The sequence below is a fragment of the Triticum urartu genome, chromosome 3 (genome assembly GCF_003073215.2).
Source record: "Triticum urartu cultivar G1812 chromosome 3, Tu2.1, whole genome shotgun sequence".
Taxonomy (NCBI): domain Eukaryota; kingdom Viridiplantae; phylum Streptophyta; class Magnoliopsida; order Poales; family Poaceae; genus Triticum; species Triticum urartu.
The window spans coordinates 567,383,165-567,397,455 of NC_053024.1; positions in this window are offsets into that span (position 1 = coordinate 567,383,165).

Below are 14,291 nucleotides of genomic sequence, written 5' to 3' on the forward strand. Positions count from 1 at the left end.
CAAAGCATATATTCCAACTCCGAGATGCTTGCACCAGTCTACAGATGGATCGCTGGAGCTTGCACATTTTGTTAGCACCTTTAGGATTGACAAAACCTTTTGGTTGCATCATATACAACTCTTCTTTAATAAATCCATTAAGGATTGCAGTTTTGTTATCCATTTGCCAGATTTCATAAAATGCGGCAATTGCTAACATGATTCGGACAGACTTTAAGCATTTGATACGAGTGAGAAAATCTCATCGCAGTCAACACCTTGAACTTTGTCAAACAAGTCTAGCTTTGTAGATAGTAACACTACTATCAGTGTTCGTCTTCCTCTTGAAGATCCATTTATTTTCTATGGCTTGCCGATCATCGGGCAAGTCAACCAAAGTCCACACTTTGTTCTCATACATGGATCCTATCTCAGATTTCATGGCCTCAAACCATTTCGCGGAATCTGGGGTCATCATGGCTTCCTTCATAGTTCGCAGGTTCGTCATGGTCAAGTAACATGACCTCCAGAACAGGATTACCGTACCACTCTGGTGCGGAACGTACTCTAGTTGACCTACGAGGTTCGGTAGTAACTTGATCTGAAGTTTCATGACCATCATCAGTAACTTCCTCACTAATTGGTGTAGGCATCACTAGAACAGATTTCTGTGACGAACTACTTTCCAATTCGGGAGAAGGTACAATTACCTCATCAAGTTCTACTTTCCTCCCACTCACTTCTTTCGAGAGAAACTCCTTCTCTAGAAAGGATCCATTCTTAGCAACGAATGTCTTGCCGTCGGATCTGTGATAGAAGGTGTACCCAACTGTCTCCTTTGGGTATCCTATGAAGACACATTTCTCCGATTTGGGTTTGAGCTTATCAGGATGAAACTTTTTCACATAAGCATCACAACCCCAAACTTTAAGAAACGACAACTTGGGTTTCTTGCCAAACCACAATTCACAAGGTGTCGTCTCAACGGATTTAGATGGTTCCCTATTTAACATGAATGCAACTGTCTCTAATGCATAACCCCAAAACGATAGTGGTAAATCGGTAAGAGACATCATAGATTGTACCATATCTAATAAAGTACGGTTATGATGCTCGGACACACCATTATGCTGTGGTGTTCTAGGTGGCGTGAGTTGCGAAACTATTTCGCATTGTTTCAAATGAAGACCAAACTTGTAACTCAAATATTCTCCTCCACGATCAGATCGTAGAAACTTTATTTTCTTATTACGATGATTTTCCACTTCACTCTGAAATTATATGAACTTTTCAAATGTTTCATACTTATGTTTCATCAAGTAGATATACACATATCTGCTCAAAACATCTGTGAAGGTGAGAAAACAATGATACCTGCCGTGAGTCTCAACACTCATTGAACCGCATACATCGGTATGTATTATTTCCAATAAGTCAGTGGCTCGCTCCATTGTTCCGGAGAACGGAGTCTTAGTCATCTTGCCCATGAGGCATGGTTCGCAAGCAGCAAAATGATTCATAATCAAGTGATTCCAAAAGCCCATCAGCATGGAGTTTCTTCATGCGCTTTACACCAATATGACCTAAATGGCAGTGCCACAAATAAGTTGCACTATCATTATTAACTTTGCATCTTTTGGCTTCAATATTATGAATATGTGTATCACTACGATCGAGATCCAACGAACCATTTTCATTGGGTGTATGACCATAGAAGGTTTAATTCATGTAAACAGAACAACAATTATTCTCTAACTTAAATGAATAACCATATTGCAATAAACATGATGAAATCATATTCATGCTCAACGCAAACACCAAATAACATTTATTTAGGATTAACACTAATCCCAAAAGTATAGGGAGTGTGCGATGATGATCATATCAATCTTGGAACCACTTCCAACACACATCGTCACTTCACCCTTAACTAGTCTCTGTTCATTCTGCAACTCCCATTTCAAGTTACTACTCTTAGAAACTGAACCAGTATCAAATACCGAGGGGTTGCTATAAACACTAGTAAAGTACACATCAATAACATGTATATCAAATATAGCATTGTTCACTTTGCCATCCTTCTTATCCACCAAATACTTGGGGCAGTTCCGCTTCCAGTGACCAGTCCCTTTGCAGTAGAAGCACTTAGTCTCAGGCTTAGGTCCAGACTTGGGCTTCTTCACTTGAGCAGCAACTTTCTTGCCATTTTTCTTGAAGTTCCCTTTCTTTCCCTTTGCCCTTTTCTTGAAACTAGTGGTCTTGTTAATCATCAACACTTGATGCTCTTTCTTGATTTCTACCTTCATCGATTTCATCATCATGAAAAGCTCGGGAGTCGTTTTCGTCATCCCTTGCATACTATAGTTTATCACGAAGTTCTACTAACTTGGTGATGGTGACTAGAGAATTTTGTCAATAACTATTTTATCTGGAAGATTAACTCCCACTTGATTCAATATCTCTCAACTCGGGTATTTGCTTGAAATATTAACTTCAACTCCTGGAACATCTCATATGATCCATGAGGTTCAAAACATCTTTGAAGTCCCAATTCTAAGTTGTTAAGCATGGTGCACTAAACTATCAAGTAGTCATCATATTGAGCTAGCCAAACGTTCATAACAGTTGCATCTGCTCCTGCAATAGGTCTGTCACCTAGCGGCGCGTCAAGGACATAATTCTTCTATGCAGCAATGAGGATAATCATCAGATCACGGATCCAATCCGCATAATTGCTACTAACATCTTTCAACTTAGTTTTCTCTAGCAACATATCAAAAATAAAACAGAGGAGCTAAACGCCAGCTATTGATCTACAACATAGATATGCTAATACTACCAGGACTAAGTTCATGATAAATTAAAGTTCAATTAATCATATTACTTAAGAACTCCCACTTAGATAGACATCCCTCTAAACATCTAAGTGATCACGTGATCCATATCAACTAAACTATGTCTGATCATCACGTGAGATGGAGCAGTTTTCAATGGTGAACATCACTATGTTGATCATATCTACTATATGATTCACGCTCGACCTTTCGGTCTCCAGTGTTCCGAGGCCATATTTGCATATGCTAGGCTCGTTAAGTTTAACCCGAGTATTCTGCGTGTGCAAAACTGTCTTACACCCGTTGTAGATGAACGTTGAGCTTATCACACCCGATCATCATGTGGTGTCTCGGCACGACGAACTTTGGCAATGGTGCATACTCAGGGAGAACACTTATACCTTGAAATTTTAGTAAGGGATCATCTTATAAAGCTACCGTCAAACTAAGCAAAATAAGATGCATAAAATATAAACATCACATGCAATCAAAATATGTGACATGGTATGGCCGTGATTATCTTGTGCCTTTGATCTACATCTCCAAAGCATCGTCATGATCTCCATCGTCACCGGCATGACACCATGATCTCCATCATCTTGATCTATATCAATGTGTCGTCACATGGTCATCTCGCCAACTATTGCCCTTGCAACTATTGCTATTGCATAGCGATAAAGTAAAGCAATTATTTGGCACTTGCATCTTATGCAATAAAGAGACAACCATAAGGCTCCTGCCAGTTGCCGATAACTTTAACAAAACATGATCATCTCATACAACAATTTATATCTCATCATGTCTTGACCATATCACATCACAACATGCCCTGCAAAAACAAGTTAGACGTCCTCTACTTTGTTGTTGCAAGTTTTACGTGGCTGCTACGGGCTGAGCAAGAACCGTTCTTACCTACGCATCAAAACCACAACGATAGTTTATCAAGTTAGTGTTGTTTTAACCTTCTCAAGGACCGGGCGTAGCCACACTCGGTTCAACTAAAGTTGAAGAAACTGACACCCGCCAGCCACCCATGTGCAAAGCACGTCGGTAGAACTAGTCTCGCGTAAGCGTACCCATAATGTCGGTCCGGGCCGCTTCATCCAACAATACCGCCGAACCAAAGTATGACATGCTGGTAAGCAGTATGACTTGTATCGCCCACAACTCACTTGTGTTCTACTCGTGCATATAACATCTACGCATAAACCTGGTTCAGATGCCACTGTTGGGGAACGCAGTAATTTTAAAAAAAAATCCAACGCACACGCAAGATCATGATGATGCATAGCAACGAGAGGGGAGAGTGTCGTCTACGTACACTCGTAGACCGTAAGCGGAAGCGTTAGCACAACGCGGTTGATGTAGTCGTACGTCTTCACGATCCGACCGATCGAAGTACCGAACGCACGACACCTCCGAGTTCAGCACACGTTCAGCTCGATGACGTCCCGCGAACTCCGATCCAGCAGAGCTTCATGGGAGATTTCCGTCAGCACGACAGCGTGATGACGGTGATGATGTTGCTACCGACGCAGGGCTTCGCCTAAGCACCACTACGATATGACCGAGGTGGAATATGGTTGAGGGGGCACCACACACGGTTGGGAGAGATCGACAGATCAACTTGTGTGTCTATGGGGTGCCCCATGGCCACATATATAAATGATGGAGGGAGGAGGAGGTCGGCCCTCATAGGGCGCACCCAAGTGTGGAGTCCTACTAGGACTCCCTAGTCCTAGTAGGATTCCACCTCCCACATGGAATAGGAAAAAGGGAAGGGAGAAGGAGAAGGAAGGAAGGGGGCGCCCCCCCTCCCTAGCCCAATTCGGACCAGTCCATGGGGAGGGGTGCGGCCACCCTTTAAGGCCTTTCTCTTCTTTCTCGTATGACCCATTAAGGCCCAATACGAATTCCCGTAACTCTCCTGTACTCTGAAAAATACCCGAATCACTTGGAACCTTTCTGATGTCCGAATATAGTCGTCCAATATATCGATCTTTACGTCTCGACCATTTCAAGACTCCTCCTCATGTCCCCGATCTCATCCGGGACTCCGAACTACCTTCGGTACATCAAATCACATAACTCATAATACAAATCGTCACAGAACATTAAGCATGTGGACCCTATGGGTTCGAGAACTATGTAGACATGACCGAGACACGTCTCCGGTCAATAACCAATAGCGGAACCTGGATGCTCATATTGGCTCCCACATATTCTACGAAGATCTTTATCGGTCAAACCGCATAACAACATACGTTGTTCCCTTTGTCATCGGTATGTTACTTGCCCAAGATTCGATCGTCGGTATCTCAATACCTAGTTCAATCTCGTTACTGGAAAGTCTCTTTACTCGTTCCGTAATACATCATCCTACAACTAACTCATTAGTTGCATTTCTTGCAAGGCTTATTATGATGTGCATTACCGAGAGGGCCCAGAGATACCTCTCCGACAATCGGAGTGACAAATCTCAATATTGATCTATGCCAACTCAACAAGAACCTTCGGCGACACCTATAGAGCACCTTTATAATCACCTAGTTATGTTGTGACGTTTGGTAGCACACAAAGTGTTCCTCTGGTATTCGGGATTTGTATAATCTCATAGTCATAGGAACATGTATAAGTCATGAAGAAAGCAATAGCAACAAACTAAAGGATCATCGTGCTAAGCTAACGGAATGGGTCAAGTCAATTACATCATTCTCCTAATGATGTGATCCCATTAATCAAATGACAACTCATGTCTATGGCTAGGAAACATAACCATCTTTGATCAACGAGCTAGTCAAGTAGAGGCGTACTAGTGACACTCTGTTTGTCTATGTATTCACACATGTATCAAGTTTCCGGTTAACACAATTATAGCATGAATAATAAACATTTATCATGAAATAAGGAAATAAATAATAAATTTATTATTGCCTCTAGGGCATATTTCCTTCAGTTAGATCTTGAGGATCACTGAGGTGAATCCGAAAATTTTACACACCGGGTATCTCAGGAGCCCCTTTAAGTTCCCGGCCTCTATCAATGCCTTGTCATTTTTACGCCACACATTAGGTTCAAAGTTTTTCCCCGTGTGGCGGTGTCCTCTTGCATCCAAGCTCCAACACCGGACTACATCGAAGGTATCTTTTTGCAGCCAAGCTCCAATGTTAGTCAGCATCCGAGGTGTCATAGATTACCTGGTCTTGAAAAAGTTGGAGTTCAGCCGAGCTTAATGCTAGAAACGTCCTATATGGATCTAGCCACTTGCACCCAGGGTTTATGCCAGACTGCTTCCGAGGTGGTGCACCACCTCAGCCTTGGGCTGATTTTTTGTGGAATTTTTCGATTGGTGCAATTTATTCTCTACCAAGATGTATAGCCAGTAGCCCTCAAGGTGCATGTCGGCCTAAAATCCGGGATGCACCTGAAGGATAAAGCAAAACCGCTGATCCCAGTAGCCCTTGAGACTCAGGTTGATTTGCAAAATCGGCCGAGGATCAAATCCGTGTTCGGCAACATTCTTTAGGAATAGAAACACGGTGTGCAGTAGCCCCCGAGACTCGGTGCAGCCGACCAACATGAGGGTCATAATCTCCTCGAAAACTATTTTGCACATTGAGATTTTTGCATTGATTCGTTAATGCAGTAGCCCCCGAGACTTGGGTTGGGCAACATGGCCAACCCTAGGATCGTATCCCCTCGGGAACTAGTCTAGATGTAGTATGTATTCTGCCAACATCGAGGTGCACGTCGGCAGGAAAGATGCCGAGCTGCGGGTCAGAAATTTTTTCCCAAGCAAAACCATCACGCAGGACACCTCGATCAAGAGGATGTCTTGCCTCCAGAAAGGAAAGCATCAAATAGGTTAAAAGTTTTATAAGCTCGAAATACCAAAAAAACTTCTGTGAAAAGTTTACGTCTGAAGTAAATCAAGTTTTTTGGTGCCAATCTGAAAATTGGTCTTAAAATCAGTTTGTGGTTCTGTTGTGCTTTAACATGACACATCCGTTCTCAAGACTTCAAGCAGGCCGGCCTTCGGCTTCAACCTCCTATCCCGAAGGCGGAGTGCTTCTCAGGCCAGTTTAGTAAACTAAACTCGAGCAACTTTAGAGAGAAACCAGGCTATCCTGCTATTGACCACACACTCGAGTCGAGAAAGGAGTGGTAGAAATGCAATGACTTAGAAGAAAACACTTATTATAAAATGACTCCAAATTTAAGAGCCCCCAGTTAACTTGGGTAAAATAAGTGTTTTTAACAAATAATGTTTTTAACAAACTAAGTTTTAAACAACCAGCTTTTTGTTTAATGCAAATATAATGCTTGGTTGAACAGAACAAAAAATAACATTCAAAAAATTTGAGCATGAAAGCGACTTACCTGGTTAATGCGCTCGGTGTTGATGACGTGGTCCGAGCTTGTGGTGGGTCGAGGACCCAACACCCAAGCCGGTCCTGCCCAAGCAAAGAGCTCGGCTTGATGAAGAGACATCACAACTTTGCCGATATGTCGAGGCGAAGCCCCTAGTCCAGTCGAGGTGTCAGAGCTTCCATGTCAACCAACATGTTGAAGCAGGTTGACATGTTAAATGTCGGATTGAAGAAGAGGTGGCACGGCGATGTCGATGCAGGTCAAAATTTGTGACGCGGTCGATGCCAGCTTGATGAAGTGACCGCGCGGCGATGCCGGTGTGCTAGCCCCGTGCAATCCGTGGGGCGATGATGTTCTGTTGATGATTATTTAGCCTTTTTGATGACGAACTCTTGGTCGGCTCGTAGGCGTGATGATCCGATGAGGTTGACCTCGGCTCAACGAAGCGACGATTTGTCTAGCGCTGGTCGGCAGCCGTGGAGCAATGTTGTCGGGCTGGTTTGACACAAACGTGACTAAAGATCGCCTCGGAAAAGGATCAAAATTTGTCGGCATGTGTTTTAGGAACAAAACACAATACTTTGGAAAAAATTTCCTTCAAAAAGGATGTCCGATCTCCCATTCATGAAAAAGATGAACTCGGGTTGGATTCGTTTTCGCGCATAAAACATACCCGAAAATTGATGCACTCGTCGGACGATTCCCGGAGTTTAAATGGTCGGATGGAGCTAAAATTTTGAGGGGTGATTGATACAAGAATTGCCTAGCGGATAAATGGTTGGATCATCCAAAGGACTTCTAAGCTGATAGCTCGACCCCTCTCCCTATACTCGTCCAGATTCCCGTCCAGATTCGACAGGGCTCCGGTATATCGAAGATTGCCAGAGATTCCTCCATAAAAATATGACGAAATTTTATAGGGTTGTTGTAGACTCAATTAAGCATAATTTCACCGAAGAAATCGTCAAAGCGACACTCAAGGAGGCGGAGACAGCAAACACAAATCCGCTTTCTAGAAAAGACTGCTGGCAATCTGCACACGAGCCATCGATCCTTTGCGATCACACAACAGGCTCTCAATGAAAGCACCAATGTCGGTGTCAAAACCGGCAAATCTCGGGTAGGGGGGACTAAGTTGTTTGATCGGATCGATAGGTAACAAGAAAGAACAAATACAACATTTACCCAGGTTCGGGCCCTCTCAATGGAGGTAAAACCCTACATCCGACTCTTACTTATATTATGGAAGTATCAAGGCACATAGTTGATCTACCTGGAGAGTAAGTTGTGGTCTAACCTTAAGGGTATGATGAATGTATGAATGGGTGTATGCATGGATGGATGGATCCATGGTATCGACTAGCCTGGTCTCGGCTTATATAATGTACTGGAGGCCTAGGATAACAAGAGTGCCCGTCAGATATGTTGGTGGAGAGGAGTCCTTGTCTGGATCACCAAGTCTTGTGAAATCTTCCACATACAAGTCATGGGCTGCCTGAAGTGGCCCATTATTGAACCGCCATGGGGGTCCTTGTACCGACCCACCTAGTCGGGAGACGAGGTGGTGAGTACCCCCTAGTCCAGGACACCATCAACCGTGTTACAGGTGACATTTGACCAACCCCAAAGTCCACCATATAGTAAGAAGTGGCTACGATACTCTCATAGTCTAACAAGAAAAATCAGACGTTAACAATCTATGTTATTACAATTGATTAAATATGATATAACCTCAATTCAAAACAGAAATATTGGGTTGATTCAATATGACCATTCTTCTAACTTCATAATCCCAATGTTGTTTTTAGGACTATCATTTAACACTTAATGATATCCTAAGATCTGGGACTATCAACACTTGAGCTAGTCCGAGAGGCAAGACTAGGAATCTTTTATTTAACTGTTTATCATTCCACACGTGCATATGAGTTTTCCACTGAACTGCATATTTGAGGATCATAGCAGTTATACAAAGAATATAAACTCTTTAATTTTGAATATGCAAACATAAGAATACAAATATTATTTGCCTCTAGGGAATATTTTCAACAGCTCGTGCACTCCTTGCTAGAACAGAGGCTAGAGATGAGAGTAGATGCGAAGCAACGTCTACCTCTTCTGAATCAAAGAAAAAAGAAGTGTGCAAGCTCGAGAATCTGCAAATCAACAATGAAGACATAGAGAAAATATTAATCCAACTAGTGGGAGCACTTATGGAATTTGGATATCTTCTAAATGTCTAATTGTGGTTCTTGTTTTCTTTGGTCTTGCTCTTCTAACAAAGAATTGGTAATTATGTATTCTAATGTATCAAAATATCATTGAATGAATAAAAGAAATGTGGTTTGATGGCCAGAAAATATGTTTACATAGGGCATCCGGACGGCCGTGGTGGAATAGATGCGCGTGTGTGTTGGGCGGATGACCGACACATCCAGCAAAATGGCCACACGCCGCCCCATTTCCTACCCAAACGGACAAAATCCGGACAAAACGGATGTCCGTTTGGGATTGTGCGTTAGCCAACTCCAATGCACGACCCCAAACAGACATCCATTTTGTCCGCTTGGGTCGGCAAAACGGACAACCCTATCTGGCTTTGTCCGTCTGCCTACTAGGGCACCCAACCAGACGGCTGCATCACATTTTGTCCGGCCCATGATATTAAAAAAAGGCCAGCCACACATTTAAAATCATAGAAAAACACTTAATTAAACATGGCTAAATATTCAAACCGTATAACCATGTCTCGGTCGCAAATTAAAACTTAAAACTAAAAAAACATAAACTAAAACTTGACGTCGCCGCCATGACCGTCCTCGATACCACCGTCGTCTTCAGGCGCTGCCGTCCTCCTCGTCATCGTCCCCGGTGAGGTTGATACGGCAATGGCATCCAGAGGTGGATAGGTGGTGCGGCAGGCGTCCCCTGTGGCGGCTACATGCCCAGAGGTACCTGCACGACCTCTTCCCATGGCGGGGAGGGCGACCACGGCTCGGTACCCAACCACGAGGGTGGCATGGAGATGTACTCCGGCGTGCAGGGCATCGTGTCCGTCCACGACCACGCCTGCCCCACCATTGCCGCAAAGCGGGCTTGATGATGGCCTCCTGCAACTCCGAGGGGATGGTGACTTCGCCCGTGACGGAGAGGTGCTACTTCTTGAGCTTGTGTTGGCTTTTCCCTTGAAGAGGAAAGGGTGATGCAACAAAGTAGAGTAAGTATTTCCCTCAGTTTTGAGAACCAAGGTATCAATCCAGTAGGAGATAACGCGCAAGTCACTGAATACATGCACAAACAAACAACAACTTGCACCCAACGTGATAAAGGGGTTGTCAATCCCTTCACGGTTACTTGCAGAGATGAGATCTGATAGAGATAGATAAACAGTAAAGTAAATATTTTTGGTTTATAGATTCGAAAGCAAAATATTGCAAAATAGTAGATTGCAAACTAATATGATGGAAAATAGACCCCACGGCCATAGGTTTCACTAGAGGATTCTCTCATGATAGCATATAATACGGTGGGTGAACAAATTACTGCCGAGCAATTGATACAAAAGCATAAAGTTATGATGATATCTAAGGCAATGATCATGAATATAGGCATCACGTCCATGTCAAGTAGACCGAAATGATTCTGCATCTACTACTATTACTCCACACATCGACCGACTCCTGCCTGCATCTAGAGTATTAAGTTCATGAAGAACATAGTAACGCATTAAGTAAGACGACATGATGTAGAGGAATAAACTCAAGCAATATGATGTAAACCCCATCTTTTTATCCTCGATGGCAACAATACAATACATGCCTTGCTGCCCCTACTGTCACTGGGAAAGGACACCGCAAGATTGAACCCAAAGATAAGCACTTCTCCCATTGCAAGAAAAACCTATCTAGTTGGGCAAACCAAATCGATAGTTCGAAGAGACTTGCATAGATATCAAATCATGCATATAAGAATTCTGAGGAGAAATTAATATTCATAGATAATCTGATCATAAATCCACAATTCATTGGATCTCGGCAAAACACAGCGCAAAAAAGTATTACATCGAATAGATCTCCAAGAAATCAAGGAGAACATGGTATTGAGAATCAAAGAGAGAGAAGAAGCCATCTAGCTACTAGCTATGGACCCATAGGTCTGTGGTAAACTACTCACGCTTCATCAGAAGGGCAATGTTGTTGATGTAGAAGCCCTCCGTGATCGAATCCCCCTCCCGCAGGATGCCGGAAAAGGACGCTAGATGGGATGTCATGGGTACAGAAGGTTGCAGCGGTGGAAAAGTGTTTTCGTGGCTTCCCTGGTTGTTTTGGGGATATATGGGAATATATAGGTGGAAGAAATAGATCAGTCGAGTCACGAGGGGGCCACAAGGGTGGGGGCGCGCCCTCCATCCTTGTGGCCGTCTCGTGGCTTCTCTAACTTGCACTCCAAGTCCTCTGGATGTCTTCTGGTCCAAGAAAAATCATCGCGAAAGTTTTATTCCGTTTGGACTCCGTTTGGTATTCCTTTTCTGCGAAACTCTAAAACAAGGAAAAACAGAAACTGGCACTAGGCTCTAGGTTAATAGGTTAGTCCCAAAATCATATAAAATAGCATATAAATGCATATAAAACATCCAAAACAGATAATATAATAGCATGGAACAATCAAAAATTATAGATACGTTGGAGACGTATCAAGCATCGCCAAGCTTAATTCCTGCTCGTCCTCAAGTAGGTAAATGAAAAAAACAGAATTTTTGATGTGGAATGCTACCTAATACGTCTCCAACGTATCCATAATTTATGAAGTACTCATGCCGTTATATTATCATTCTTGGATGTTTTACAATCATTATAGCAACTTTATATCATTTTTTGTGACTAACCTATTTGACCCAGTGCGCAGTGCCAGTTGTTGTTTTTGCTTGTTTTTTACATCGCAGGAAATCAATATCGAATGGAGTCCAAACACCGCGAAACTTTCTGTGGATTTTTTATGGACCAGAATGATCCCGATGGGCCAGAGCAGCACCTAGGGGTACCCCGAGGGGGGCACAACCCACCAAGGTGCGCCTGGGGGCCCAGGCATGCCCAGGTGGGTTGTGCCCACCTCGGTGGCCTCCCGCACCCCCTCTTCGCCCGATAATTTTTCACATATTCCAAAAACCCTCGGGGTTAACCTAGATCGGAAGTTCCGCCGCCGCAAGGCTCTATAGCCACCGAAAACCAATCTAGACCCTTTCCGGCACCCTGCCGGAGGGGGGAATCATCTCCGATGGCCATCTTCGTCATCCTGGCGGCCACCACGATGAGGAGGGAGTAGTCCACCGTCGGGGCTGAGGGTTTGTACCAGTAGCTATGTGTTTAATCTCTCTCTCTCTCTCTCGTGTTCTTGAGATGTCACGATCTTGATGTATCACGGGCTTTGTTAATATAGTCGAATCATATGGCGTTTTCCCCTCTCTATCTTGTTGTGATGAATTGAGTTTTCCCTTTGAGATTTCGTTGTTATCGGATTGAACACTTTTTTGAATTTGAGAAAACTTGATATATGTCTTGCAATTGAATACTCGTGGTGACAATGGGGTATTGTATTGATTCACTTGATATATGTTTTGGCACTCAACTCGTAGATTCCTGAAGTGACATTGGGGTAATCTATGCATAGGGGTTGATGCACATTCTTGTCTTTGTTTCTCTAGTTGAAATCTTGGGGCACTCTTTAAAGTTCTTTGTGTTGGATTGAATATTATGAATCCGATTTTGCTTTGGTGTTATTTTAGTTCGAACTCTTGGTTAGATCGATCGGAAAGAATAGCTTCGTTTTATTTTAGTATGAACTCTAGGATGGATTGATCGGAAATAATAGCCTTGAGGTGGTTTCATACCCTACAAACAATTATGTCTTATGTTCTCCACTAGATAGGAACTTTGGAGTGATTCTTCGTTGCACGTTGAGGGACGGTTATATGATCCAGTTATATTAGCATTGTTGGGAGATTGCACTAGCGAAAGTACGGACCCTAGGCCTCATTTTCAAGCATTGCAATACCGGTTTTGTGCCTGCTTACTATTTGCTACCTTTCCGTTTTTATTTACTCAGATTATAAAAATATATTTCTACCATCAATATTACACTTTTATCACCATCTCTTCGCCGAACCAGTGCACATATACAATTTGCCATTGTATTGGGTGTGTTGGGGACACAAGAGATTTCTTGTATTTGGTTGCAGGGTTGTTTGAGAGAGACCATCTTCATCCTACAACTCCCACGGTTTGATAAACCTTAGGTCATCCACTTGAGGGAAAATTGCTACTATCCTACAAAACTATGTGCTTGGAGACCCAACACTTGTCTACAAGAATAAAGTTGCGTAGTAGACATCAAGCTCTTTTCTGGCGGCGTTGGGAGGTGAGTGCTTGAAGGTATATCTTTAGATCTTGCAATCGAATCTTTTAGTTTCTTGTTTTATCACTAGTTTAGTTTATAAAAGAAAACTAAAAATGGAATTGAGGTTGCATCATATTATTCATCTTTATAATATATTTCTTGAAAATGATGGTTCGTAAAAGTGTGCTCAATTGATATAAGAAGAGTTCTATAAAATGCTTGGTATAAATGATGAGCATGATTGCAATGTTGTTAGTATGAATTCTTTGAATATCCATGATGCTAATGATATGCAAAACCATAAGCTTGGGGATGCTATGTTTGATGAAGATGATATTTTTAGTCCCCCAAGTTTTGATGAGAAAATTTATTATGATGAAAGCATGCCTCCTATTTATGATGATTGTATTGATGAAAGTGGATTTGGAGAGGTCATGACTTTATTTAATGATGAATCCACTATTTCGAAAGAGGTTTAAATTGATTATGAGAAAAAAGTTGCTATCTATGATGATTATGGTGATGACATGTATGCTATAAAGAATAATGATAACTATGAAACTTGGCATCATGATTTTAATTTTCACTCTCATGATAGTTATTTTGTTGAGTTTGCTCCCACTACTATTCATGAGAAGAAAATTGCTTATGTGGAGAGTAATAAAATTTCTATGCTTATGCATCATGAAAATAATGCTTTATGTGATAGTTATT